Below are 26,432 nucleotides of genomic sequence, written 5' to 3'. Positions count from 1 at the left end.
ATCACTCAGCACAGCTGAGCGCCATCTCCATACAAACACACCACCACCTCAGTATCACTCAGTACCATTTCAGCATTAGCACAGCAGCACCTCTGCTTCAGCATAGCACCATCTCCTGATCCGTGCACCATCACAAGTGAGCCCACCCTTAGATCCAACGTAGCCTCAGAATAGCACCACCTCAGCACAGCACCACCTCCACATAGCACCATCTCCTGATCCGTGCACCACCACCAGCGCAGTACCACTTCAGAACCAGCAGAGAACCACCTCAACATCAACACCGAACTGCGTCAGCACAGCACCACCTCTGCATCAGTGCACCACCACCAGTGCAAAACCACCTCAGCATCAACACATTACCATAGCACTAACTCAACATCATTCAGCACCTGAGCATCAGCGCAGCACCACCTCAGCAACACCATCGCACCAGCACAGCACCACCGCAGCAGCAATTTAGCAGTAATGCAGCACCACTTCAGCATTAGTGCAGCACCACCTCAACACAGCCCCAACTCAGCCCCAGCATCACTCAGCACTACCTACCTCAGTATCACTTCGCATCAGCTGAACAGCACCACCTTAGCAACAGCACAGCTTCACCTCCTCATCAGTGCACAACCACTAGTGCAGCACCACCTCAGCAGCAGCACAGCTCTATCTCAACATCAGCACAGCACCATCTCAGCACAGCACCACCTCTGCATCCGTGCACCACCACCAGCGCAGCCCTTCCTCCGCACCAATGCAGCACCACTTCATCAGCTTAGCACCACCTCTGAATCAGCGAATCAGCACAGCACCAACTCATCATCACTCAGCACCACTTGAGCACCAACGCAGCACCACCATTTCAGCATTGCCTCAGCACCACCTCAGAATCAGCACAGCACCACCACAGCTTCATATCAGAATCAGCACAGCACCACCTCCTCATCAGTGCACCACCTCAGCACCAGCACAGCCCTACCTCAGCACCAGCACAACTCCACCTCATCAACTCAGCACCACGCAGCACCTTTTCAGCATCAGTGCAGTATCGCCTCAGCTCAGCACCACCTGAGCACCAGCGCATCAGCAGTCCCCCAGCATCACTCTGCACCACCAGGCACCAACTCAGCATCACTCTGTACCACCCGAGCACTAATGCAGGCCCCCCTCAGCACCAGTGGAGCACCCCCTCAACACCAGCACAACACCACCTCAGCATCAACACAGCACCATCTCGGCATCAGCACAGCACCACCTCTGCATTAGTGCACAATCACCAGCGCAGCCCCACCTCCCCACCAGCGCAGCCGCACCTCAGCACCAATGCATCAACAATTCAGCTTCAGCGCAGCACCACTTAGCACCTCCTGCGCACCAGCTCAGCAGCACCTCAGCTTGACTCGGTGCCACAACATTACTCCGCACCACCTCAGCATCCCCTCAGTATCACTCAGCATCACCTCCGCACCAGCACACCACTACCTCAGCACCACCTCAGTCTGACTTCAGAATCCTGTTTATTCTCCACTAGCAGCCCGTCCCGACGTTGTCTGGATACGAATTGCTATCGGCCAGTAGTATATTGTTTTGTAGGATTTCGTTTTGATAGCATTTCTTATCTGTGACAGGCCTGTGAAACGCTCCGATTCACAGTGCACTGCTGATGCACTTAAGAGTGTGCGTTCAGTAGTCTGTGAACTCGAGTTTCCCTACTTTATTTTTCTTGCAATATTATATAGGGCGAACTCGACAACATGGCATGAGCACAATTTACATTACAGAAGAACACATTCATTTGTGGTAGGCACGGGCAGACAAAGCACTTTGCCTGGAATCACAGGATGTTGAGCTGATGCCGAGATTCGAACGTAGCTCCCCAGCTCTAAAGTTCGCAATTCTAGAACTTGTGGCGGGAGGTGTGTCTAAAAGTGTATGTCGGTGCTGGCCATCAATGAGAGAGATCTGTGCATTTTTCAAATGGGCATTGAAAATATGAGTATGTTGCTGGAGATGTGGGCCGCCGTGCCACCAATGTACTTACCAGGGAAGGGTAAACACCCATTATACCGCATCTTTCTTTCCGCATACCATCACTCTGCATACTTTCATTACGAAAGTACCATGACTCCACAATGCCATTATAACGCATGCATTACATTTTATATGCTTTTACCACGCATACATTTACGACGAAATTCGATGTAAATGCATGAATAGTGTTGGACTTGGCCCTTCTGGCAGGTTCACCCCTAAACTTTTTGCTTTTTGAATGTGAATTGGTGGTAGTGATTTTTGGTTTCTGCGCACTTTCACTGTGTCCCAGTGGAAAGTGCGTGCGCACTCTGAGTGCGTGGAGTAAGGTTGGCCTCCCTCCCATAGGAATGCATGGGGAATGTCTGTGTCCCTGGTAGTTTCTGATGCGTGAGGTGTGCAGGCTCGAGTTTGGTATGTGCGGACTTGTGTGATTGAATGCTGCGCAATGATATGTGCGGCGTGTATGTGTCTAGTGTCACTTCTAGATATAGGTGTGCAGTGAGTGTGCTGGCACGTGATTGGCTGGAGCTGGCTGGTGAGCCTGGCTCCAGGAGTCTGGATGGGTCTGCCCGGTGGTGAGTGTGGAGATTAGCATGCTGATGGCTGGGGAGGAGTGCACCTGGGTCCTGAAAAGGGCTGGGCTTTCCCCACACAATGCTGGCTCCGCCCCCTGTGGTGCGTCTAATGTCCCTAGCCCTGCCAGTGAATAGAGTGAGGGGCTGAGCGCATCAAGAGTGCTCACAAACCAGCTGCGACTGGTTTTTCCCCTCACCCTGAAGCCAGACAATGGATTTCTTAGGATAAAAAGGGGCTGTGTCCCCTAACAATTTGTTCTCTTCTTGGATCCTTTTGCTGAGGGAGGCTGCTGTTGCTGGGCACCAGGAGGACCGCCACTGGGGATTGCCTCCCTGCCTAGGAGGACCCTGTGAGCTGGCCCTTGGCCCAGCCTTGCCCCCCCCCCACCTTCCTGTGGACTTTGCTCTTGGACTTTGCCCTAGCGCTTAGGAGTGCTGGATTGTGGTGCCGGGGAGCGCTTAAGGACGGGGCAGTGCTGCCCTTTCTGAGCAGCAGCCCGGAGCTGTTTTCGCCCCTCACGAGGGATTCCCCGGCATGGGGATCCCCCCTTGTTGCTTATTTTTAAGGCAGGTGCCCACCCTGCCATTTGCCCCACCAGTTGGTCATGGTTTGGCGGCACGGGAGTCCACCCCACTTATTTGCCGACTTTCGTGGTGCATACCCCGCTGTAAGGGTTAATTCACGGGAGCCCACCCCTTATTGCCGGAAAAGAATCACCGCCGCAGCCCAGGAGTTCCGAAAGCGTTGCCGGGCCGCTGCCTAGTGCGACCCGGAAGTGCCCGCCTCCACATCCCCGGGCCGCACTACAATTGGCTCCCGCAGCCGCGACCCAGAAGCGAAGGGAAGGCAGCCGGAAGTACTACGCACCCCCTAGCGGGGCTCCCGTGCTATGGGAGAGCCCCGCTTGCGGTCAGGGGTGCGTCACCACCGAGGAGGAGGACGGGAGCCCACCCCGCCTCCACCGGACCCAGCGCATTGTCCGCTCCGCATCGGAGCACAGGAGAAGTCCGGCCGCGAGGCTCCCCGAGTGAAGGGAGAGCCCCGCAGCCAGTGAGGAGAGCCACCCCAGCAGCTGAGTAGCAGGAGGAGCCCCCCCTGCCACAGGAATTCGGTGAGTGGGGCCCGGGGGCGCATTTTCAGAAGAGGAGGGCGTCGGGGCACATTGCCGGTGCCCGCCCCTCCTGCCTCTGCTATCTTGGTGCTGAGCCCCAGAAAAAGGGCATTTGTGGCTAATGCGAGTCCCCAGAGGGGGTCTCCAAACCGGGTACCTTTCCTTAGTGCCCACAGGGCTCTGGGGGCATACTTTGTTTCCGAGTCCCCAAAGGGGGGACTCCCAACAGAATTGGGCCGCATTTCTTTTGAGCCTGCAGGCTCCAAACGTCCTGGCACTGTGTTGTTTAGAGCCTGAGAGGCTCCACCAGTCAAAAGGCATTTGCAAGGGTAGAGCGGCCCTAGTTGGCAGCAAGCCGCTCCCCCCACACTGGGCACGATTCCTGAAGAGCCCCAGAGAGACTCAAGGGGGCATATTTGTTTTACAAGCCCTGAGAGGCTCTAGAGTCCCATTCTGTTTTTTTTAGAGCCCAGTGAGGCTCCAAAGGGGCAGTCATTTATTCAGAGCCTGTGAGGCTCCAACCTTGGCCCCATCATTATCTCTACAGCTGCCCAGCACTTAGTGTATTACAAAACAGGGTTGAAGCCAAATAGTCAAAGGGACCTGGGTATATAGGTATTGTAGGAAGAGGGGTCCCCAACAATTATGGAGTAGGTAAGAGACGGGGAAAGTCAAAAATGATTTTCAAACAAATTTAACAAAAAGTAATCAATCCAAGATGTAGTTAAAATGCAGTGTTTTATTCACCATGCATTCTTTTCATCATAGTTGAGTTATTCAATTCGTACTTATGCAGGCTCAACAATCCTACCTTGTTTATGAGAAATGTCTCCAATTTGAAGAGTTGTAATATAATGAGGCTCTAGAAGGAGAGGTGCCTTGTGATTCAAAAGGGACGGCTGAACTGGTGTCAGAACTCCATATCTGAAGGAGAGACACTGAATAAGTACGATTAGCGTTAAAGATGTACCCGTTTTTCGGGACGCTCTAACTTAGTTTCTTTTCCTGACACAGATTGATCTTGCCAATTAATAGCTCCGTCTGGGACGCCCACTATCTCATTTTTACCCGGATATTATTTCCTAGCAATCTGATCACCCCCTGACCTGCAACTCTCAGCAGGTAAAGTCCTCATGGACACACTTGTCCTCATGTGTAGCCCTCAGTGTATATATCTTTTAACAATGTTCCCGGGCGGTACCCCCCCCGCTACGGTGTAGATAGGGACTAATTGCCCTGTGATAATTAATTTCTGACCTTCATTTTCTGTTCAACCCTAGGAGGTTTGCCCATCCCCCCATCCCCGCTTGTCCTGAAGAAGACCCGCACTGTAAGGTCAATCACCCTACTATCAACTGGGTCGAAACGTAGACGTTTTACCTACCCTTCATCAACTCCTATCACCGGCAGCACTTAGTGGGCAGCTGCTACGTTTAGGCCCCCCCTGACTTTGGGACACAGGGCGTCCTAGCCCCCACAAGGCCAGTTGGCCTGGGTACAGCCACAGGTTGTGGCTTATGTAATTTCTGCACAATTGTGTTTTCCTGCACCTCTGAATGTATGTTATGCATCATGTGTTTTCCTTCCCTACACCTCTGAATGTGTTGTGATGCATCATGTGTAAGGTTCCTATGCTTATACCCCTACAGGTATTGTGATACTTAGGTGGTTGTTCTTGCTAGTACAGGTGGTGCTATTTAGGTCCTGGTTCCCAGCGTAATATTTTCCTAAGGTGGTTAGGGTTGCATAGGTGGTACTTACCTGTTACCAGTGATTACTGGTTGTGTATTAGATTTTCTAATTGTGCTACAGTGATTTTATATTCTATGTTCTAAGTGCTAAGTTCTAAAAGTGCCTATTCCTGACAGTGGTCCATGTGGCCCTGTCTTGTACATATCCCCTGTAAATTCTGCCGGTGCCTGTTGGCACATTGTAAAGTGTGTGTTTTTATCTAAGGTGTTTTGGTATAATACAAAGGCTATTTTTATATATAACCTTGTGTGGAGTTTCCTTTGTGGTGGGCCTTGGGTGTTGTTGCTGGGTGCGCGCGCAAACACTTAACCTACATAGCCTCCAAGTTTAGCCTTGCTGCTCGCGTCACGTCACCTACAGGGTGAGCAGGGGTTATCTTGGCGTGTAACTCCCTTGCCCTGACTTAGGAATGGTGGTCTCTGACTGACTTTGGCGCAAGCCCTGGCCAGCCAGGGATCCCATTTCTAACATTGGTGGCAGGCGGTGAGGATCCGGATTTGTGTTTGTGTTGTACCGCAGTGGCAACTGGCCACACTACAAAACTCTGCATTTTAGATGACCACATTTTGGGGATTGTTTTTTTTTTTAAAGTTCCATATTTCTTCTCCTAAAGGTATCATTGTGTAATTGTGTCCAGTACATTTGTTCCCTGCCCCGCTCCCAGAGTTTGGTACCTGTGTCACGTGTGGTCAGGTAGAGAAGTCAGGGGTGGTAGAAACTGCCTTACCAGTCCGAGGGGGGGGGGTTGTGTGTGGATGAATGGTGTGTGGCACTAGGCAAGTGAAGGTGAGTTCTCTGGGATAGGGAGCTCACTGAATATTTTTGTGAATTGTGTACTCCTGTGTTAGCTCAGACCCCCTAGGTTCCCTGTGTTAAACTTTCCCCAAGAACGTCCGCCAAAATGGAGCCTACTTTTGACTTCTGTGATCTGTTTAGGTACAGTTTGTTAGAGCTGGTAAGGTTCTGTGGTGAGAGAGACATAGAGGTGGGTGAGTCAGACACCCCGCCCGAACTTAGGAGCAGCCTGATCCTATGGCAAAAGTGTCAATGGGATCTTGAGCACAGTGAGGAGGGAGAAGATGACAGTGCATGGATACCAGAAGACCCCATAGACAGGGAGTCAATTGCTGGGTCCAGTGTAGGAAACCGCACCTCATCCCCTTCCCTGTCCCCAGAGGAGGATAGGAAGTTAGCCTTACAGGAGAAAATGGCATTATGGGCTCATGAGTTGAGTCTTAGGACGTTGGCCCTTGAGCAACAAAAGCTAGAGACTGAGAGGGTCTTAGCGCAGGAGAGGATAGAGGAGGCTGACAGGGCCTTCACCAAAGAGAATTTAGCTCTGGAGGGTAGACTATCCCCTGCGTGCAGTTTTAGTTTTCTGGACTCCCCAGGGAGGGTTGAGTCCAGTGGTGGCAGCTATATAGAGCCCAGTGCAAGAAGTCTCACCCCCAGTTCCCACAGTCTGGTACCTGTTTCCCCAGAGGAGGAATATAGGTTGAAATTCAGGGACAGTAGGAAGAAGCCGTCTCACCGGCTCTGGGGAAATTTTGTGGATGATTGTAGTAATGCACTGATGGATTGGTTAGAGGTTAACCCGCAACAGGATTGGGGTGGAGTGATCAATATGGTTCTCAAAGAGCAGATGCTCAGTACTTGTCGCTCAGAGTTGCGCCAACACCTGTTGAGGTTTAAATGCTTTTGTCCTTATGAGCTGGCAGAGGAAGCAGGCCGCTGGGAAAGTGCTAGAGGTTCTCTAGAGTCATTAGGGAGTGATTCCAAAAGTAGTGGTTCAGGTATCTTCCTGCCCAGCATGGTGGAAGAGTCTCAGTGTAGCCCAGCTAGGTCCCAGGATAGCGAGGAAGGTGTAGGGGCTCATTGCCTGGCTCAGTGGAGCAGGAGTGAGTGGGAGACCGAGGGTCCCCAGACGCACGAAACCCTGCCTCAGGACTTGGATGGTTTCTGTAGGGAACACCAGGTTGGGGACCTAGGCTGTCCTGTTACTCCATTTGAGGAAGATCTCCTAGTGAGTAGAGGACCTCGAGCGTCTGTAAACAGAGCTCCTGTGGTTCTAGAGTCTGGCAGTGCCGCTCCGGTAGGGAGGGTACAGGAGTCCAGCGTGAGGAGTGATTGGGGGATGAGTTCCCCAGTGGAAGAACCAGTAGGTCAGGAACTACCCAGTTGGGCGAGGTTCTGATGTAGTGACCATGGTGACACCACTTCTGTTCTGGGGGATCTTCGCGCACTGTCAGGTGGACAGGGGACGGGAGATCTGCGCCAGACAGGCAGTTACACAACATATGTGTCATTTGTTAGCCTCAGGGGGATGGTGTGTAAATCCCCAGAAGTCCTGGAGGGCCAGGCAATTATTCCACCAAAGGTTCTAGACCAGAGGTTGGAAGGCCAGGTTCAGGATCAGCCTGACCTGAAGGGTAGGACGACTGTAACCAGTGTCCTGACCGGTTCTTTTTCCAGAGGTACCGCCCCAGTTTGTAGGGAGCAGGACTCTGGAAGTGGGTGCAGAGGGTGGGAGAGCCCACCTCTGACCCCGGTGCAACCTGAGGGGTTAAACCCTGGGTTAGAATGGCGATCTAGGTGTACCCCTCGCCAGAGGAGGAGGAACCCTAGGAGAAGAGGTAGGGGGAGGAGAGCCTTCCCTGAGACTCCTGGTCCGCCTGAGGTTGTAGACACTAGGCTGGAGAACCAGTGGCAGTCTAGCCCGGTCTTGCAGACAGGAAGAGTGGAGAGTGGCTGCTATATGCCAGGGGTTACTACCCCCCACTCTGTGACTAGGCAGGAACCGGTGGCACCTGGGTGGCCTAGGGCCTGGTCCTGGCCGAGGAAAGCTGGGGAATACCAGTGGGGTAGCCCAGTTAGTCCCTACAGTAGTTTTAGAAGGAACCCCAGGTGTTCACCGTGGCGTAGAACAGAGGTGTGTCCCTGCAGTTGCGGGCCCACATCCGTGCTCTATCGCCCCAAGCAGGGAAGTCTATCACGGTGGTGATTGGTCTCCCCTGCGTTTTGGCTGGAAGGGGATTGTGTTGGACTTGGCCCTTCTGGCAGGTTCACCCCTAAACTTTTTGCTTTTTTAATGTGAATTGGTGGTAGTGATTTTTGGTTTCTGCGCACTTTCACTGTGTCCCAGTGGAAAGTGCGTGCGCATTCTGAGTGCGTGGAGTAAGGTTGGCCTGCCCTCCCATAGGAATGCATGGGGAATGTCTGTGTCCCTGGTAGTTCCTGATGCGTGAGGTGTGCAGGCTCGAGTTTGCTATGTGCGGGCTTGTGTGATTGAATGATGCTAAATGATATGTGCGGCGTGTATGTGTCTAGTGTGGAAGTGCCACTTCCAGACATAGGTGTGCGTGTGCAGTGAGTGTGCTGGCACGTGATTGACTGGAGCTGGCTGGTGAGCCTGGCTCCAGGAGTCTGGACGGGTCTGCCCGGTGGTGAGTGTGAAGATTAGCATGCTGATGGCTTGGGAGGGGTGCACCTGGGTCCTGAATAGGGCTGGGCTTTCCCCACACAATGCTGGCTCCGCCCCCTGTGGTGCGTCTAATGTCCCTAGCACTTCCCGTGAATAGAGTGAGGGGCTGAGCACACCAAGAGTGCTCATAAACCAGCTGCGACTGGTTTTTCACTTCACCCTGAAGCCAGACAAATGATTTCTTAGGATAAAAAGGGGCTGTGTCCCCTTACAATTTGTTCCCTTCTTGGATCCTTTTGCTGAGGGGGGCTGCTGTTGCTGGGCACCAGGAGGACCACCACTGGGGATTGCCTCCCTGCCTAGGAGGACCCTGTGAGCTGGCTCTGGGCCCAGCCCTGCCCCCCCCCCCCCACCTTCCTGAGGACTTTGCACTTGGACTTTGCCCCAGCGCTTAGGAGCGCTGGATTGTGGTGCCGGGGAGCGCTTGAGGTCTGGGGCAGTGCTGCCCTTTCTGAGCAGCAGCCCGCAGCTGTTTTCGCCCCTCACAAGGGATTCCCCGGCGTGGGGATCCCCCCTTGTTGCTTATTTTTAAGGCAGGTGCCCACCCTGCCATTTGCCCCACCAGTTGGTCATGGTTTAGCGGCACGGGAGTCCACCACGCTTATTTGCCGACTTTCGTGGTGCAGCCCCGCTGTAAGGGTTAATTCATGGGAGCCCACCCCGTATTGCTGGAAAAGAATCACCGCCGCAGCCCAGGAGTTCCGAAAGCGTTGCCGGGCTGCTGCCTAGTGCGACCCGGAAGTGCCCGCCTCCACATCCCCGGGCCGCGATACAATTGGCTCCCGCAGCTGCGACCCGGAAGCGAAGAGAAGGCGGCCGGAAGTACTACGGACCCCCTAGCGGGGCTCCCATGCTCTGGGAGAGCCCCGCTTGCGGTCAGGGGTGTGTCGCCACCGAGGAGGAGGACTGGGGCCCACGCCGCCTCCACCGGACCCAGCGCATTGTCCGCTCCGCACTGAGCACAGGAGAAGTCCGGCCGCGAGGCTCCCCGAGTGAAGAGAGAGCCCCGCAGCCAGTGAGGAGAGCCGCCCCAGCAGCTGAGTAGCAGGAGGAGCCCCCCCTGCCACAGGAAGCCGGTGAGTGGGGCCCGGAGGCGCATTTTCAGAAGAGGAGGGCGTCGGGGCACATTGCCGGTGCCCGCCCCTCCTGCCTCTGCTATCTTGGTGCTGAGCCCCAGAAAAAGGGCATTTGTGGCTAATGCGAGTCCCCAGAGGGGGAACTCCAAACCGGGTACATTTCCTTCGTGCCCACAGGGCTCCGGGGGCATACTTTGTTTCCGAGTCCCCAGAGGGGGGACTCCCAACAGAATTGGGCCGAATTTCTTTCGAGCCTGCGGGCTCCAAACGTCCCGGCACTGTGTTGTTTAGAGCCTGAGAGGCTCCACCAGTCAAAAGGCATTTGCAAGGGTAGAGCGGCCCTAGTTGGCAGCAAGCCGCTCCCCCCCCACACTGGGCACAATTCTTGAAGATCCCCAGAGAGGCTCAAGGGGGCATATTTGTTTTACGAGCTCTGGAGTGCCATTCTGTTTGTTTAGAGCCCAGCGAGACTCTAAAGGGGCAGTCATTTATTCAGAGCCTGCGAGGCCCCAACGTTGGCCCCATCATTATCTCTACAGCTGCCCAGCACTTAGTGGGCAGCTGCTACATTTAGGCCCCCCCCCTGACTTTGGGACACAGGGCGTCCTAGCCCCCACAAGGCCAGTTTGCCTGGGTACAGCCACAGGTTGTGGCTTATGTGATTTCTGCACAATTGTGTTTTCCTGCACCTCTGAATGTATGTTATGCATCATGTGTTTTCCTTCCTTAAACCTCTGAATGTGTTGTGATGCGTCATGTGTAAGGTTCCTATGCTTATACTCCTACAGGTATTGTGATACTTAGGTGGTTGTTCTTGCTAGTACAGGTGGTGCTAGTGAGGTCCTGGTTCCCTGCTTAATATTTTCCTAAGGTGGTTAGGGTTGCGTAGGTGGTACTTACCTGTTACCAGTGATTACTGGTTGTGTGTTACATTTTCTAATTGTGCTACAGTGATTTTATATTCTACGTTCTAAGTGCTAAGTTCTAAAAGTGCCTATTCCTGACAGTGGTCCATGTGGCCCTGTCTTGTACATATCCCCTGTAAATTCTGCCCGTGCCTGTTGGCACTTTGTAAAGTGTGTGTTTTTATCTAAGGTGTTTTGGTATAATACAAAGGCTATCTTTATATATATGTAAACAACAAGAGAGAAAGGGTTAGGAGGCCACTCTTATACCCCTTGGTAATGTTCAGTCCAAATCAACAGAAGAGTGACTAAATGAACAGAAATACAAAGAAAAAGGGAGCAGTAAAGTAATACAATGATTACCACCGAGGTAGAATTACCAGACCCAAAAAGGCAGCAGTAGTATGGTAGGTTGTGCATGCACAGTGCAAAGAAAAGAACCCTCAGGCACCAACTGTAAGTCGGTTGCCAGTTGTCTTCATTGGGTCCTTGTTTGGAAAAATAGTCTCCAATAGTGGTAGAAAAGGTGAGTTAAAAGGAGTACGGACTACTCCCCAAACCAGAAAGACTTTTTAAATAAGGGGGTAGCTCAGACTCCATTAAAAACATTAGTGAAAGGAGGACATACAAATGGTTGTGTTAGTTGAAACCAGATAGTCCTATGCAAAAAACACACAAAAGGTCGACATGTTTCTGCTATAAAGAGCCAATATTCAGCTCAGCTTTCGTCAGGACCACAGAAGTCCACGCCATATGAGTGACGCACACTAAGGCGTCGCTCCCAACAGAGGCGGGACAAACTAAAGGATTACAAACTTGAGTGTAACCAATGCACAGGAACTTCCTCGTGCGTCACCTCCAAAACGTGAGGGATGAAGGATCTATAATAAATCAAACACAAGAAATAGAGGGGTAAGCTGTTAAACTTATCCTCATTCTAACCGTACATTAGCAGCAGTACAATTATTGTAACAAGTGCAGAAAAACAGAACCCACCAGATACTTAGTAAGTGATAGCAACATCCAATTATAAAGAATGTCACACCCAGGAGTTTTGTGTTTGTTGATTCTTGAGCCCAATAACGTATAACAAAACTTATGTACAAATAACGCACATTACATCAGCTTCGCAGCGTTCCTGGCGATATAGCCACAATAAGGATATCACTCTCATCAAGGTACCTGTAATCTATTCTGATTAACAGACCATGAGGGATTCCTATAATTATCGTCTAACAAGTGCCCGTTAAAAATAGATGAATCTATTAAATATACACCTTCAAAATCGAAAAAGGGGAAAACTTCGGAATTGACACTCACTCGTGTTTGTCAAAAGTAGGGCCCCCTAGGCTCGTGGCAGGGGGAATTCTTCACGGCAGGAGCGTCTAGAATGAGGGACGAGAGAGACCAAGTCGTATAGTAAGTTGTTTATCTCGTTATAAATTTTCTCGTCAAGCATAAGCGCCCAGAAAGGGCTTACAGCCAAAACGCACATCGCCGTTTCACTTACATTCATCCTGGCGACTGCCCTCCTGACGACCTAGCGAGTAATCAAACCACGGCCCGAAAACACCGGAACCGCGGAGATACGCTCGTTTATATCAATGCGTAATGGACGTTGATAGAGGTCACGTGATCGTCAGTCATTTTCCAGGATTTAAAGGGACCAAACCATTTTTACACGCTCGATCACTGTTTATTTAGTCACTCTTCTGTTGATTTGGACTATCTTTATATATATAACCTTGTATGGAGTTTCTTTTGTGGTGGGCCTTGGGTGTTGTTGCTGGGTGCGCACGCAAACACTTAACCTACATAGCCTCCAAGTTTAGCCTTGCTGCTCGCGTCACGTTACCTAGAGGGTGAGCAGGGGTTATCTTGGCGTGTAACTCCCTTGCCCTGACTTAGGAATGGTGGTCTCTGACTGACTTTGGCGCAAGCCCTGGCCAGCTAGGGATCTCATGTCTAACAAATGGTAAAAGCATGTTTTTTTTTAATGTTTGGATAAGGTAAGTATGGGTATATGTTTTGGGGTACTGAGGTATATGTTTTGGGGTGTTTGGGTATTTTAAGGGTTCAGATAGAGTTTTGGGTTATGGGTTACAGGGGTAGTTTTAGGGTTTAGGGATAGGTATGGGTTTTGGGGTACAGATGTATTTTTAGGTTCAGGGGTAGGTTTGGGTTTTGGGGTACAGGGGTATATTAAGGGTTCAGGGTTCAGGGCTAGGTTTGGGCTTTGGGGTGCAGGGATATTTTTAGGGTTCATGGCTAAGTTTGGGGTACAGGGATAGGTTTGGGGTACAGGGTTATTTTTAGGGTTCAGGGCTAGGTTTTGGTTTTGAGGTACAGGAGTATTTTAAGGGTTCAGGGCTAGGTTTGGGTTTTGGGGTACAGGAGTATTTTAGGGTTCAGGAGTAGGTTTGGGTTTTGGGGTACAGTGGTATTTTTAGGGTTCAGGGCTACTTTTGGGTTTTGGGGTACAAGGTTATTTTTAGGGTTCAGGGGTAGGTTTGGGTTTTGAGGTACAGGGGTATTTATAGGGTTCAGGGCTAGGTTTGGGTTTTGGGGTACAGGGGTATTTTTAGGGTTTAGGGATAGGTTTGGGTTTTGGGGTACAGGGTATATTTATAGGGTTAAGATGGGTTAGTGTTTAAGGGTGTTGGGGTATTTTAAGGAGTAAGGGTGGGTTATGATTATGGGGTGCAGGGGTATTTAAAGGGAGCAGGATGGGATTAGCACACAATATGAGACATGGCATGAAGGGTGGAACGTACCACACGCCCCCAGCACACGCCCACAGCACAACGCAGACACGCCCACAAGGGACTACTTTGCGGGCACGGTTCTTTTACCTTTTAAATGTATATGGTGGGCGTCTGCACAGCCTATGTCCTTCTGCTGCAACTGCCCTTTCCAACGCTGTATTGGGTGTTGTGATTGGTTCTGTGGTTCCTGAGATTACCCGCCTCAAAGGTTTGGGCTCTCTCTTTATTATATTAGTATGGACTAGCTTACCCGTCGCGCGTTGCTGCGATCTCAGAAGAAAGGAAATTCAAGGAAACTCGTTATGATAACATTCAATTTACATGGTGTCATTTTTATTGAAACCTATTCATTTTAATATGGAAAACATTTCAAAGTGTGGCTTGAGCAGTGCGTACTTGATCGGCTTTCAATCTTGATTCTCGTTGCTCTCCTGTTTCATTCGAGCGGGCTTGAGTAGTGCGTAATCGATCTGTTTCCAATCTTGATTGTCGTTGCTTGTTCGTTTCAGAAGAACAGGTTTGAGCAGTGCGTACTCGATCAGCTTCCAATCTTGATTCTCGTTGCTCGTTCGTTTGAGAAGAACAGGCTTGAGCAGTTTGTATTCGAACAGCTTCTAATCTTGCTTCCTGTTGCTCGTCTGTTTCAAAAGCTCGTAATGCCTTTTTAGGTCACACACACACACACACTCACTCACTCACTCACTCACTCACTCACTCGCTCACTCACTCACTCACTCACCCCCCCCCGACTAATGTTCCTCTCACAGCCAAGCACACTGGAAACAGGGGTGTCAGCGATGGGCCATTGCTTGTTTAGAAGGCGGCAGGGAGAGAGGGGCTGCAGATCAGAAGGCTTGCTTCCGAAACACGTACTTTAATCTTTGGGAAATTACGACGGAGAATGTAAACACCTGGAGTGGCGAGGCACTACGGCAGCAGGGAAATAAGTCCTGGGTGATTACTGGTCAGTCAGCGTCTGCTACCGACCATTGATACAGTGCGAACTTGTTCTTTCGTGCTTCAGATGTAGATCGACCAATCGATTTCCGTTTGGGGGGCATAACTGTTGACGATGCTCGCAAATTCGCTGACAATTTCAGTATTCGAAAGAATATGAGGGCTCTGGGGGGCAGATATTTAAAAAAATGTTATACCACAAACTTTCGCTGCAGTGTACACAACAACTTCCCAAAATTTCATGGCGATCGGATGAATGGTGTAGTAATGCATAAAGGATAAACAGACATTCATTTGTTTTTATATATATATATAGACTAGTCTCCGTCTAATGCTAGTGTTGTAATTCAGGTACTATTTTTGAGCCTCCATCCTCCCGTTGTTTATGTGCCCCAAACCCATAAACAAAACAAGCATTTGTAATGCAATCGGGCTCGCATTTGTCAGAGTTAGAGCTATTTGCTTTGTAAATGACAATGTCTTATCTATGTGTTTTGGTTTGGAGTGTAGTGGATGCATGAACAGAGACAAAGCTGCAGCATTGCCTAGAGGACTTAGAATGAGGAATGACCGACTGGACCAGACAAGCACCTAGCAAGCAGCACTGCACAGAGGACTTCGAATGAGGAACTACTGACAGGACAAAATATGCAACTGCAGCACTGTCTAGAAGACTAAGAATGAGGAATTACCAACAGGACCAGAGAAGCAGCTATCAACACTGCCTAGAGGAATCAGAATGAGGAATTACCACTGTGACCAGAGACACAGCTGCAGCACTGACTAAGGATTAAGAATAGGGGAGATACTGATGGGACCAGAGAAGCAGCTAGTAGCACTGTCTAAATGACTAATACTAAGGAATTACTACTGGGAACAGAGACACAGCTGCAGTACTACCTAGAAGACTTGAAATGTGGGAATTTTCGATGGGACCAGCGTAGCAGCTAGCAGCACTGGCTGGAAGACTTAGAAAGAGGAATTACAGATGGGACCAGAGTAGCAGCTAGCAGCACCTCATCTAAAGGACTTGGAATGAGAAATTGATGATGGGACCAGAGAAGTAGCTATCAGCATTGCCTAGAGTACTAAGAATGATGAATTACCACTGGGACAGGAGAAGCGACTAGGAGCACTGCCTAGAGCACTTAGAACGGAGGAGTTACCGAATGGAACAGAGAAGCAGCTGTCAGTACTGTCTGGATGACTTAGAATGCGGGAGTTACTGACTGGACCAGAGAAGCAGCTAACAGTACTGCCTATATCACTTAGAATTAGGAATTACCACTGGGAACAGAAACGCAGCACTGCCTAGGGGACTTAGAATGAGTAATTACCACTGTGACCAGAAACTCAGCTGCAGCAATGCATAGAGGACTTAGAATGAAGAATTACTGACGGGACCAGAGTAGCAGCTAGCAGCCCTGCCTAGAGGACTAAGAATGAAGAATTGCCACTGGGACTAGAGAAGCGTCTGCAGCACTGTTTAGAGGACTTAGAATGAGGAATTACCACTGGGACCAGAGAAGCAGCTGCAGCACTATCCAAAGGACTAAGAATGAGGAATTACCACTGCGAACAAAAATGCAGCTGCAGCAATGTCTAGAGAACTTAGAATGAGAAGTTACTGACAGGACCATAGCAGCAGCTGCGGCATTGTCTACAGGACTAAGAATGAGGGGTTATCACTGGGACCAGAAAAGCAGCTAGCAGCAGTGGCTAGAGCAGGGTTCTCCAAACCGGTCCTGGAGGGCCGGATCCATGCCAGATTTTTAAAATAACTACATGTATCTCAATGGGGATATCCAAAAAATCTGGCATGGATCCGGCCCTCCAGGACCGGTTTGGAGACCCCTGGGCTAGAGGAATAAGAATGAGGAATTACCACTGGAACTAGAGGCACACCTGCAGAACTGTCTAGAGGACTTAGAATGACTAACTACCTCTGGGACCAGAGAAGCAGCTAGTAGCAGTGGCTAGAGGACTAAGAATGAGGAATTACCACAGGGACTAGAGGCACACCCGCAGCACTGTGTAGAGGACTTGCAATGGCGAATTACCACTTGGACCAGAGAAGCAGTTAGCAACACTGGCTAGAGGACTAAACTTCTGAAGACCTGGCTCTTCTCTCAGGCGTATTAGTTGACCTGCATTTGGCATTTTGAGACTATCTGTCTGTCTGTCTTTTTGCGCCTTGATGCCCTTTTTGAGCTAAGTTGCGCATTACAAATCCCTTTTAATTCATAAGAATAAGGAATTAAAACTGTGAACAGAGACACAGCTGCAGCACTGCCTAGAGGACTAATAAAGGGTAATTACTGGCAAAATAGGCACATCTGTCTTGTTTGTGACCAGATAAAGAACAAGATTTACAGACCTGTTCACAGAAACGAAGTCGAGTTAATTGTATAAAGGAAGTTGTGTGTGAAAGAGAGCTACTGAGTGAAGTAACATTCTAACTTTGTGACTGCACAACTTGATCTTCAGTGACCCAGACTCTGTAGATCATAAGTGAAAGCTAAGGTGCGAAGGCAGTGGCATAGCTAGACCTTTTGCTGCCAGTGGGGGCCAGGGCATTTGCTGCCCTGCGATGGGCGCAGGTGAGAAGAGGGTGGCGATGGTTCCCGTGTCTGCCAGCCACCCCAAAGCTCGAACCGCCTCCCTGAAACCCCCCCCCCCCCCCGCACCACCTTTCTACGCCACTGGGCGAAGGGGAGACACACAGAAAAATGGTGGGTGGGAGGGAAAGCAGTAACACTGGTTAGCCGCTCATTTTGTAACATTTTTAGAACACGAGGCAGGCAAGCTGAAAAAATTGTTTGTGAAAAGAACTAAAATGCACAGAAGCTAAATGGACACTGTAACAGGACCAGTCTATGGGACAGCATGAAAGACCAAAAATAGAGACAAATGGCCACAATTTACCATTCAAAAGTAAGGATTTAGACGGGGCCCTGGAACAACAAATGACAAGCGATGGGCTAGGTTGAAGCCCAAGTACTGAATACACCATCCCTCGCAGAGCAGCGCATGCGCGCTGCTAGGCTCAACCTAAAACATTTTATATCCAGATAATCACATTGTAGGGAACATGCAGCATTCCCCGGGACCACTATCTGGAGGCCACCCGACATCTTTTGCAAAGGATGAAGCTATCCCAATGGAAAAACATCCAATTTGTGGCTAGGATACTACCCCATGTCAGCCGCGGGCGTTTGTTCAATGGTTTGTAATTACAACTGTGATCTCAAACTACTCACAAATGGTCTTCCTAAGTACAAAGAAAGGAGCGAAACCCCTTTCAAGTTCCCTCCTCTCTGGGATCCATAAGGGGCTGCGATGCTATTGTTGCTGGCAAAGCGCCGGGTGGCAATACATTGGGGTCGGAAGCCTGCACCCACACATGCTGCATGGTAGGTGGATGCTGCCCACTGCCAGGAGCAGCTCAACACATATTGGGATCTCATGCCAGTGGGATCCAGACTATTAGACATTTGGGCACCCTTCGTCACGCATCTCAGAAATCGCACTACGGACGCAGCAGTTGGCCTGAGCAGGCTGTGGGGAGGCATGTGTACCCGGGGTCTGGGAGAAGGCAAGATAGCTGAGAGGGGGCCTTGCACATTAATGACCTAAAATGCAATGATGTATGATGACTGGGGCGGCTGTTGTTTTCTTTTTTTTTTGTTGCCTCTCTGCATTGACATGCTGGCTAATATGTGATGACGACATACTTGTGCTGCTGAATCAGTATTGTAAGCCCTGTGTTGGTATGCAATAATGTTAATAAAAAACAAAAAACCTTTAGATGACTTCCAAAACGGGATGAGTTTGGGGCAGGATGTTATTGGGTGTGGATATTTTTGGGTAGAGTTGGGCATCATCTGCATATAAATGGATTTTGATGCTGCTGTTTGTAAGAATGGATCCAAGAGATCCCTTGTAGTGGTTAAAGATGATGAGAGAAAGGACTGATCCTTGGTACTTCTTAGGAGACTGGGGGATTTCTTTGATCTTGTTGGTGAGGTTGGATGTGAACAATTTCAAGACAGTGTCTGAATATTGCATGTTTGTTTCATGGTGTTGATCAGAGCCAGCTGGTCGTCTGTGTGGAAGGCGGTCAGAGGTTGCTTTGTCATTGAGGAGGAGGGCATCATCTACTACTTGGAATGTGGCTGTCTCAGGGCAGCAGTGTTGTCTGAAGGCAGATTGGTGGTATTGTAGATGTGTATTCTTGTGGATGTGCTCCTGTAGCATGTGGCAACAGCTTACTTGATGAGTGTCACTATAAGTGGAAGGTGGGTTATAGGTTAGATGTTGGTGAGCCCAGGGATAGTTTCTTTAGCAGTGGAAGGATCTCAACTGTCTGAGAGCATTCCATGGCTGAGGGCGATGTTGAAAATGGGGGTGAAGGGTTTACGGGCCTCTTCGTGGACAAATTTGATGATGGATGAAGAGAGGGCCTTGTATTTGTTTGAGGTTGCCTAAAGAGATTTCAGAATATTGGAGAGATCCATGCACAAGACTTGATTGAAAGAGGTCCATGTGGTGGTGAGGCAATGGGTGAGGGTTAGAAGTTGGGGAACGTGTCGGATATGATTTGTTGATCTTGGTAAAGATGAGTTTGAAGGCATTGTATTTGTTGACTGATGCAGGGACTGTGGGTTGTAGGAGAGTATTAGTTCAATGTTTGACAGCCTTGAGGAGGGCTTTGCTTCTGTTGGTTACATCATTGATGATGGTTGTAGGAAATGCCTGTTTTGTAATTTCAACCCCAGGTATTTGAACTGATGATGCTGGTTTTTCGACTCATGAGAGTCCACTGAAAGCTGCTAACCAGAACTAATTGCATGTGCCCTGACCTTAAACTGTATATGTTTGATTGGCCTATACCAAATTGGCATGAGCTTACTTACATCCAGAGAAGACCCTTCAAAAAGGCTAGCTGGTACACCCAAGAACTCAGAACAGCGCAATAAGACAACAAAGAGCTGGAGAGAAGAGGGCACGCCAAAAAGGGCAGCCTTCAAGGCCTCCCTCATCCTCTACCACCGCCTGCTGAGGGTAACAAAGAAGACCGCCCTAGTCGCACGCATCAAAACCAGCGCCAACGACACCATGAAGCTTTTCAACATTGTTGAGGAATTCTCCAACCTGACTGCCAGTAAAAACAACTTCACACCCTCACAGGAGCTGTTCAACAACCTTGCCGACTTCTTCTACTGCAAGATCACACCATAAACAGAAACTTCAAACCCTTAACCCTCACCTACGGACTTCCTGAACAGATACGCCACCACCGCAACCAACACGAACCACAAACTAACCACCTGGAATCACCTCTCCACCCCGAAACCCACCTACACCATGAAATCCATCCACTTGGGAACACCCACAGACCCATTCCTGCACCTCATCATAGGAGAAACCGCTACTCTGATTCTCCTCGACCTTTCAGCAGCCTTCAACACTATAGCCTGATAAAAATACTCCACCACATTGGCATCCAAGGGGATGTGCTCTGATGCATGCCATCACCTCTTTCCTCACCGGAAGAACCCAGAGGATCCACCTTTCACCTCCGAACCCAAGGTGAGCACTTGCTGTGTCCCCCAGGCCTCATCCCCCAGCCCCACTCTCTTTAACACATGTATGACCCCCCCTGGCCAACATTGTTAGATCCCACAATCTCAACATAATTTTCTACACAGACGACACCCAAATCATCCTCTCACTCACCGACCACTTCACCTCCACTAGAACCAATTTCCACAGATGCATGACAAATGTCACCGACTGGATAAGAACAATTGCCAGCAGCTAAACGCAATCAATATGGAAGAACTGATCATCAGCAACACATGGAATGACTCCTAGTGGCCACCAGAACTAGGAAACGCACCCACTCCCTACGACCACGACAGAAACCTCGGAATCATCATTGACAAAAATCTCAAATAAAATCGCACATCAGTGCTGTCTCCTCTGCCTGCTTCCTCACTCTGCGCATGCTACGTGAGATCTTCAAGTGGCTACCCCTACACACGAGACACACTGTGATACAGGCCCTCATCACCAGTTAACTGGACTACGGCAACGCCCTCTGCGTAGGAATTGCTGCACACCTCCTACTGAGACTTTAGACCCTACAGAACGAACTCCGCAGCCACACTTCTCCATGGCCCTCCCCGATGAACCCACATCACCCCCGACCTCGGGCAACTCCACTGGCTCCCCGTACAGAAGAGATGCCAACACAAGCTGCTGACCCACGCACACAAGGCTCTACACAACCAAGGACCCGCCTACATTAACCACCGCCTGAACTTCAACCAACTGTCGAACACTGCGCTCCGCTTCCCTTTCACTTGCCCATACTCCCTGTATCTACTGAAGCAGAAGTGGAGGACACTCCTTCTCCTCCCTTCGTAGCAAAGACCTGGAACAGCCTCCGCAGGCACCTCTAGACAATCCCCTCATTTCCAGAATTCCGAGTGGTCCTCAATACCTGGCTTTTCAAATAATCCTCTGGGACCTGCAAGCACCTGCATACCCTATCGGATGATTGGCCGTGCTTTTTAAATCCTGATTGATTGATACATGTAGGTCCTCAGCATATGGTACTCGGGTACCCAGGGCCTGTGAGTTGGAGGGACAACCCAGGGACTACAGCACTGATTGTGACACCCTGTGTATGTCTGAGGTAAAAACATGGCTCCTAGCCTGCCATTGCAGACTGGAAGGGTATTTTCGAATTGCTGACTCCACTTTGACATTTTAAAGTCATGGCAAAGTCAAGTCTTCCTGTGTAATGTACATAACTCATCCCTGAGGCAGGTCTAGCGAGCCTTAATGCAAGGAGCTGTAGGTTATCAATTGGAACAAGTGTTGTACATGTTTCAGCAGGAAAAACCTACTATTGTCGTTTTTACAAAGGAAAAGGCTAGTAGCCCCATTGATGAGAGCAGATTAGCAGACTGCCACCACAGTCCTACTAACTCCTTACTTGGACAACTAAAGTTGATACTGCAAGGTATCAAACAGCTCGTTATGTTAAGGCCGACTTGATGCCCAAGTTGAATTTATTTTATATTTTTTGTAGATTGTAACTTCAACAAAGTTGCCCTTGTTGCCCTAACTCCCTTGTGCCCGTCCACGGCTGCACATGGGGGTTCTCTTTGAGGCAGCCTTCTTCCATCCTGGTGAGAAGTGCAACGATTACCAGGAAAGAAGACACTAGCAGCCTGCGCGAGAGAGAGGTGTTACCTCTCCCTGGCAGAAAACCAAACGTGTGACCCAAAAGACTAGCTTCAAAGGTGAAGCTGCCATTGAAAAGCAAATGGGGAACACTTGAGAGAGGGGCTGCTATATTGTTTAGGTAGACAGGCTGGCACTCAGGAAGAAGAAGGGCAACCAGTTGCCAAACCAGTTTTCCAGGGGTGTGTAGCCACACCTCTGGGTTGTACTATAGAGGTCTAGACACCAAAAGAGTGGTTCTGTCATGTTGGAAGTGGGCAGAAGGGTGCATCCTGGCATAGGCAGATGCAACACTACAAAGGAAGGAGCGGTCATCAGGAGAGAGGGAACCTGGTAGCTTATTGGCTACCAACCACACCCTACCCATTGGGCACTTTCTGAGTGAGTATAAATAAGGCACCTCTGGCACCCAGAACCCAGATCTCGATGGACTGGAAAAAAGCACTGAAGGACTGCCCTGCTCCACGGAGGACCTGCAAAGATAGGCTGCAAAGGTGTGGACTGCACCTGCTGAACTTGGAGCCTAGCAAAGGAGAAGGCCACTGTGCTACTGGGTTTAAGGCTGATGTGCCCATAACCAGGCAAAACCATCCTAGGTTGCTTATATTCCAGTTCTGGGAGAACCTGGCTTGACAGTTTGGGCTGTACTGTTCCCATTAGAGCAGGGTCAAGGCTGATTTGCATATGGCTGGGTCCAAACTGAGGTGTTATGGTGGACGAAAAACAATGGATTGTGATGCGTCCTGAGAACGTGCCAGTGGCTGAGGTTAGCTCAAGTATTCAATCCATCCAGGACCAGGATCCGATGCTCAAAGTTGCACCCGAGAGTGCTGGACCCAGGAGAGTCGTCGGAGTGCAGCTTTGTCACCTAGAAGGCACGTTATCGCCCAGGGAAGAATTTGCCTTCATCCGCAATGCCTGCTTTGAAAAACAAGGGTGCCCAATTACTATTGGTCAGGGACTTTGGGTAGTTTACTAGTTTCAAACACAATGGTCTCTAAACAGAAGATTAAACAAACAATGAATATAGACTCAATCAATGCTATATTTGAAGCTGTCCAGCCAGAAAAATACTTTAATATTCAATTAGTTTCCAAAAAATCAACAAAAGACATTTGAAGTGGGACACAAGCCTGCATCCAACTCGGCAAAATTAGATGAACAATGTGTTACAGAAAAGGCTCAAGCAGAGTATGTTGTTTGTATGTAGCACATACTGATGTTACAAACAAAATATAGTGGGACACTATTACACATGAGCGATATTTAGTTGAGAAGTGTATGGTGTGCATTAAGTCGACGGTGTTTCAATCCTTACAAAACATATTAGGATCATCATCAGGACAGTTACATAAGCATGCGGGGGTACATTTGCCTGTAATTACCAAAGACAAGAGTTTGGGAGAGAAGATAGGAGAAAGGAGAGGGACACAGGATTAGGTTGGGCTAAAAAGGAGAAAAGACGTACAATCTTTTTACTAGTGTGTAAAGGAGTATGTGTAAACCAATCAATAAAAAATTGCTGCGTACGTGGAACAAATGTGAACTATAAAAAATAGAAGTGCAGGGGGAGCGGCGCTTACGGAGCAAAAAACAATCAAACAGTTGAGTGTATATTAAATTTAAAATTAATGAAAGGAGAAACAGGGAGCGCAGTCGCCTGGGAGACAACCAAAACAAGTGTGTCATAAGCGCGGCGTAATCCGATGGAGCAACCAGGGGTAGTGAACTGTTAGACAACAAAGATAGTCGTTGGTGATCAGCGAGTAAAAGCGGAGACAAAACATACGGGAATCCGTCATTAAAGTTACGTGCGCAGTGAACGAGGAGTAGTCATTTAATGTAGAAACGTGACCCTTCACCACTCTGTGAAAGGGACAGAGAACCAAAAAGTGAAGATGGGGAGGGTGAAATACCTAATGTCCAGAGGACATCAGCATGGATAAGCCATGGTGTGGGGCAGATTAAGCCTCCGGACCTGGTGCGGTCAAACCTGCAAGAGGTTGGTAGAGATGGCGCCGTGTGCGCGGTCACTATATCAATTATAAGCGCTAGGTCTGAATAGGCCTGTTGGAAGGGAAGGAAGGTCTACGTTAAGGACAGTGTGCGTGAGCCTCCAACGGAGACTGAAAGCGGGGCTTTGGGAAGGAGCTTGTCATGATTCATCAAACGGCGCCTACCTGACTACAACTCCCAGAAGGACAACATAGTGGGAGGAGTCTAGGACATATACGCCAGCGCAACACCAGGGCGCGCTGTATGTGATTACTCTTCTGAACTTGGCTTGTTTGTGTTCGTTCCTGATCGAGGAACGAGTGTTTGGACTATCGAGTTTGGGAGTACGCTGGTGTTTACTAGTGTTTGTGATTTGCGGAGGGTTCTTCTTCGAATCCTGGAGGAGTTCACCTTCGTTTCCGTCCTTCCCGCTTGCGGCTGCAGCGGGGAAGGACTTTCCGCGTTCTCGGCTGAGACGCGTTCACTAGGAGCTCTGAGAAGTCAGAGTAGCTCTTGTACGTCCTTTGCTACCATTGGGTTTCCTTTCTATTAGCGGCTGCGGTGGAGAAGGTTTGGGCGTTTCCCGAGTCTCGGCTGAGACGTAGCTTGGACACAGGTAACACGCATGGATTTCAGCGGCTGTAGTTCGCATTGTTTCCTTTTCGCTTGCGGCTGCAGCGAAGAAGAAATACGTTGGGATTTATCGCAGGCATATACACATGAACAAAACATCAAACAGGAAAGGCTTGCGTAAGTCTTATTTCGTTTGGAAGCTACAATTTGGTAAGCCTCGGTAGAGGTTGGAACTGTATCCTGCTTATCTTGCTATTATTTTTAAGAGTGTTCCGTTTAGCTGGGCCCAGCTGGAATACTAGTAGTTCTTTTTGTTTCATACCTTGGATGGTCGTATGCAGTGGCTGTGTTCTCCCAGAAACTTTGTATACCCGCGCACTGCAGGAGTCTTCTTTCTTCAGGAGGAGTACAGCATCTGGGTTACTGGAGAGAGTTCTTTATTGTTTAAGGGAAAGATAAAAGGGTAGGTTTGTTTTGTGTTCCTGTTCTCACATGGTTGAGTGTATGAGTTGTTGGAACTAATTCTGGACTTATCTTTCAGGCAGCTATTGCACAGTAGAGAAGTATCTGCTAATAGAGAGGAAAGACTCCCCTCCTGATTTACGGGGTAGATATAGGCTACTAGCGAGAATTAATGAGAGTAGTCAGGATTGTATGCTATAACCTTTCTTTCTCTCTTTTTGTCGTTTTGTCCCTTTCCGTTGCTGTCCCTTCCCTTACCTTTTCCCTCGCTTGATTACCTTTACCGTCTGTGTTGGTATAACAGTCAGAGAGTGGGGAAATCAGGAGGTGGACCTTTTTTCAGCATCACCCTGATCCTGAGGGGAAGACGTCTGTGACAGAGCTTACCTAGTAGTGAGGACACTGCTGCATGGACGTGCTTCCTGCCGGCGTCAATCGCGGGGATGAATGGGAGCCGGAGTGCAGGGCTATACTAGCTGGAGGCTGATTGGATAACGAAGTCATGTGACCTAATTTATACTAGCTGAAGGCTGATTGGGTAACAAGGTCATGTGATCAGAGGTGAAGTGTGCGAGGTGGCATCCAAACGGCAGCCATATTGGAACAGTAAAGTTAGATTAGAAGCAGTCAGCAAGGGAAGTGAAAGTGGAACCAAAAGGACTACTGGATGAATGGAAGTGGGAAGATGATATGTAATAATTAATAAAGAGTACCACGTGGTGGGGAGAGTACGCCTAAAAGTATAAAAGGTGTAGAAGGGGATATTGGAAAGTGGAGGATACGAGGAGGATGAAGTGATAGAAAATACAGTGTGAAACTGTTGTGGTCCCTCGGAGGCCTCTCAGGATCGGCTCAACTTCTTTGCCATTAAAAATAAAAGCCTTTAAACAATGACACGTAGTACATACTGCAACCAGCCCAAGTACTGTACCACGTAGTTGATATAAAGGAATATACCACCTGGTAAAAAAATACCAGAAAAAAATTTCAGGTTTGTCCAAGGATTGTTAGACCTCAAAAACAGGTGAACTTCAATTGTCACCGCGTGAGTTTTAAATAAAGTTTTTTCACAACATGCAAGTCCATGAAATGTTAGCACTCGCTAGCGCGAACAAAGTTAAAACAGGAGATTGACTCTTGGGGGTGTCACCGACATCCTTACCCCACCGGGATAGGAAGTAGCCTCAAATTCTATGTCAGTCCACGGAGGCTCAGATTATGCTTCTCTTCACTTTACTGACATAAACAGCAGCCAATAAAAAACTTTAAACTGGCATGACCCCGGAAGGACAACCCCCTCCAACAGTATGCACCAATCACTATCAAGTCCACTGTATATCTGTCCATGTTTATCAATACGACCTCCTCTTTCTTTGCTGCTGCAGCAGCGAGTTAAGTGCCCTTCTATTTTACTTCTTTCTTGGGGGTAATGTGTGTAAGGGCGGTGGTTGTAGACGGCGCGCGCGCGCGTCAGTGATGATATGTGCTGAGCGG

At 49.2% G+C, this 26,432-nt stretch overlaps 1 protein-coding gene across 1 annotated transcript in view; it reads left to right on the top strand.

Moving 5' to 3' along the window:
- LOC147668286 (E3 ubiquitin-protein ligase TRIM39-like) overlaps positions 1 to 26,432 on the top strand; it is a 183,137-nt gene that overhangs the window by 21,052 nt on the left and 135,653 nt on the right. The gene's annotated exons all lie outside the window — the stretch shown is intronic.

Source organism: Lissotriton vulgaris, unplaced genomic scaffold, assembly GCF_964263255.1.
Source record: "Lissotriton vulgaris unplaced genomic scaffold, aLisVul1.2 SCAFFOLD_328, whole genome shotgun sequence".
In the NCBI taxonomy this organism is placed as follows: Eukaryota; Metazoa; Chordata; class Amphibia; order Caudata; family Salamandridae; genus Lissotriton; species Lissotriton vulgaris.
The sequence above is the reverse complement of the archived record's forward strand: the minus strand, read 5'-3'. Positions and strand labels throughout refer to the sequence as shown.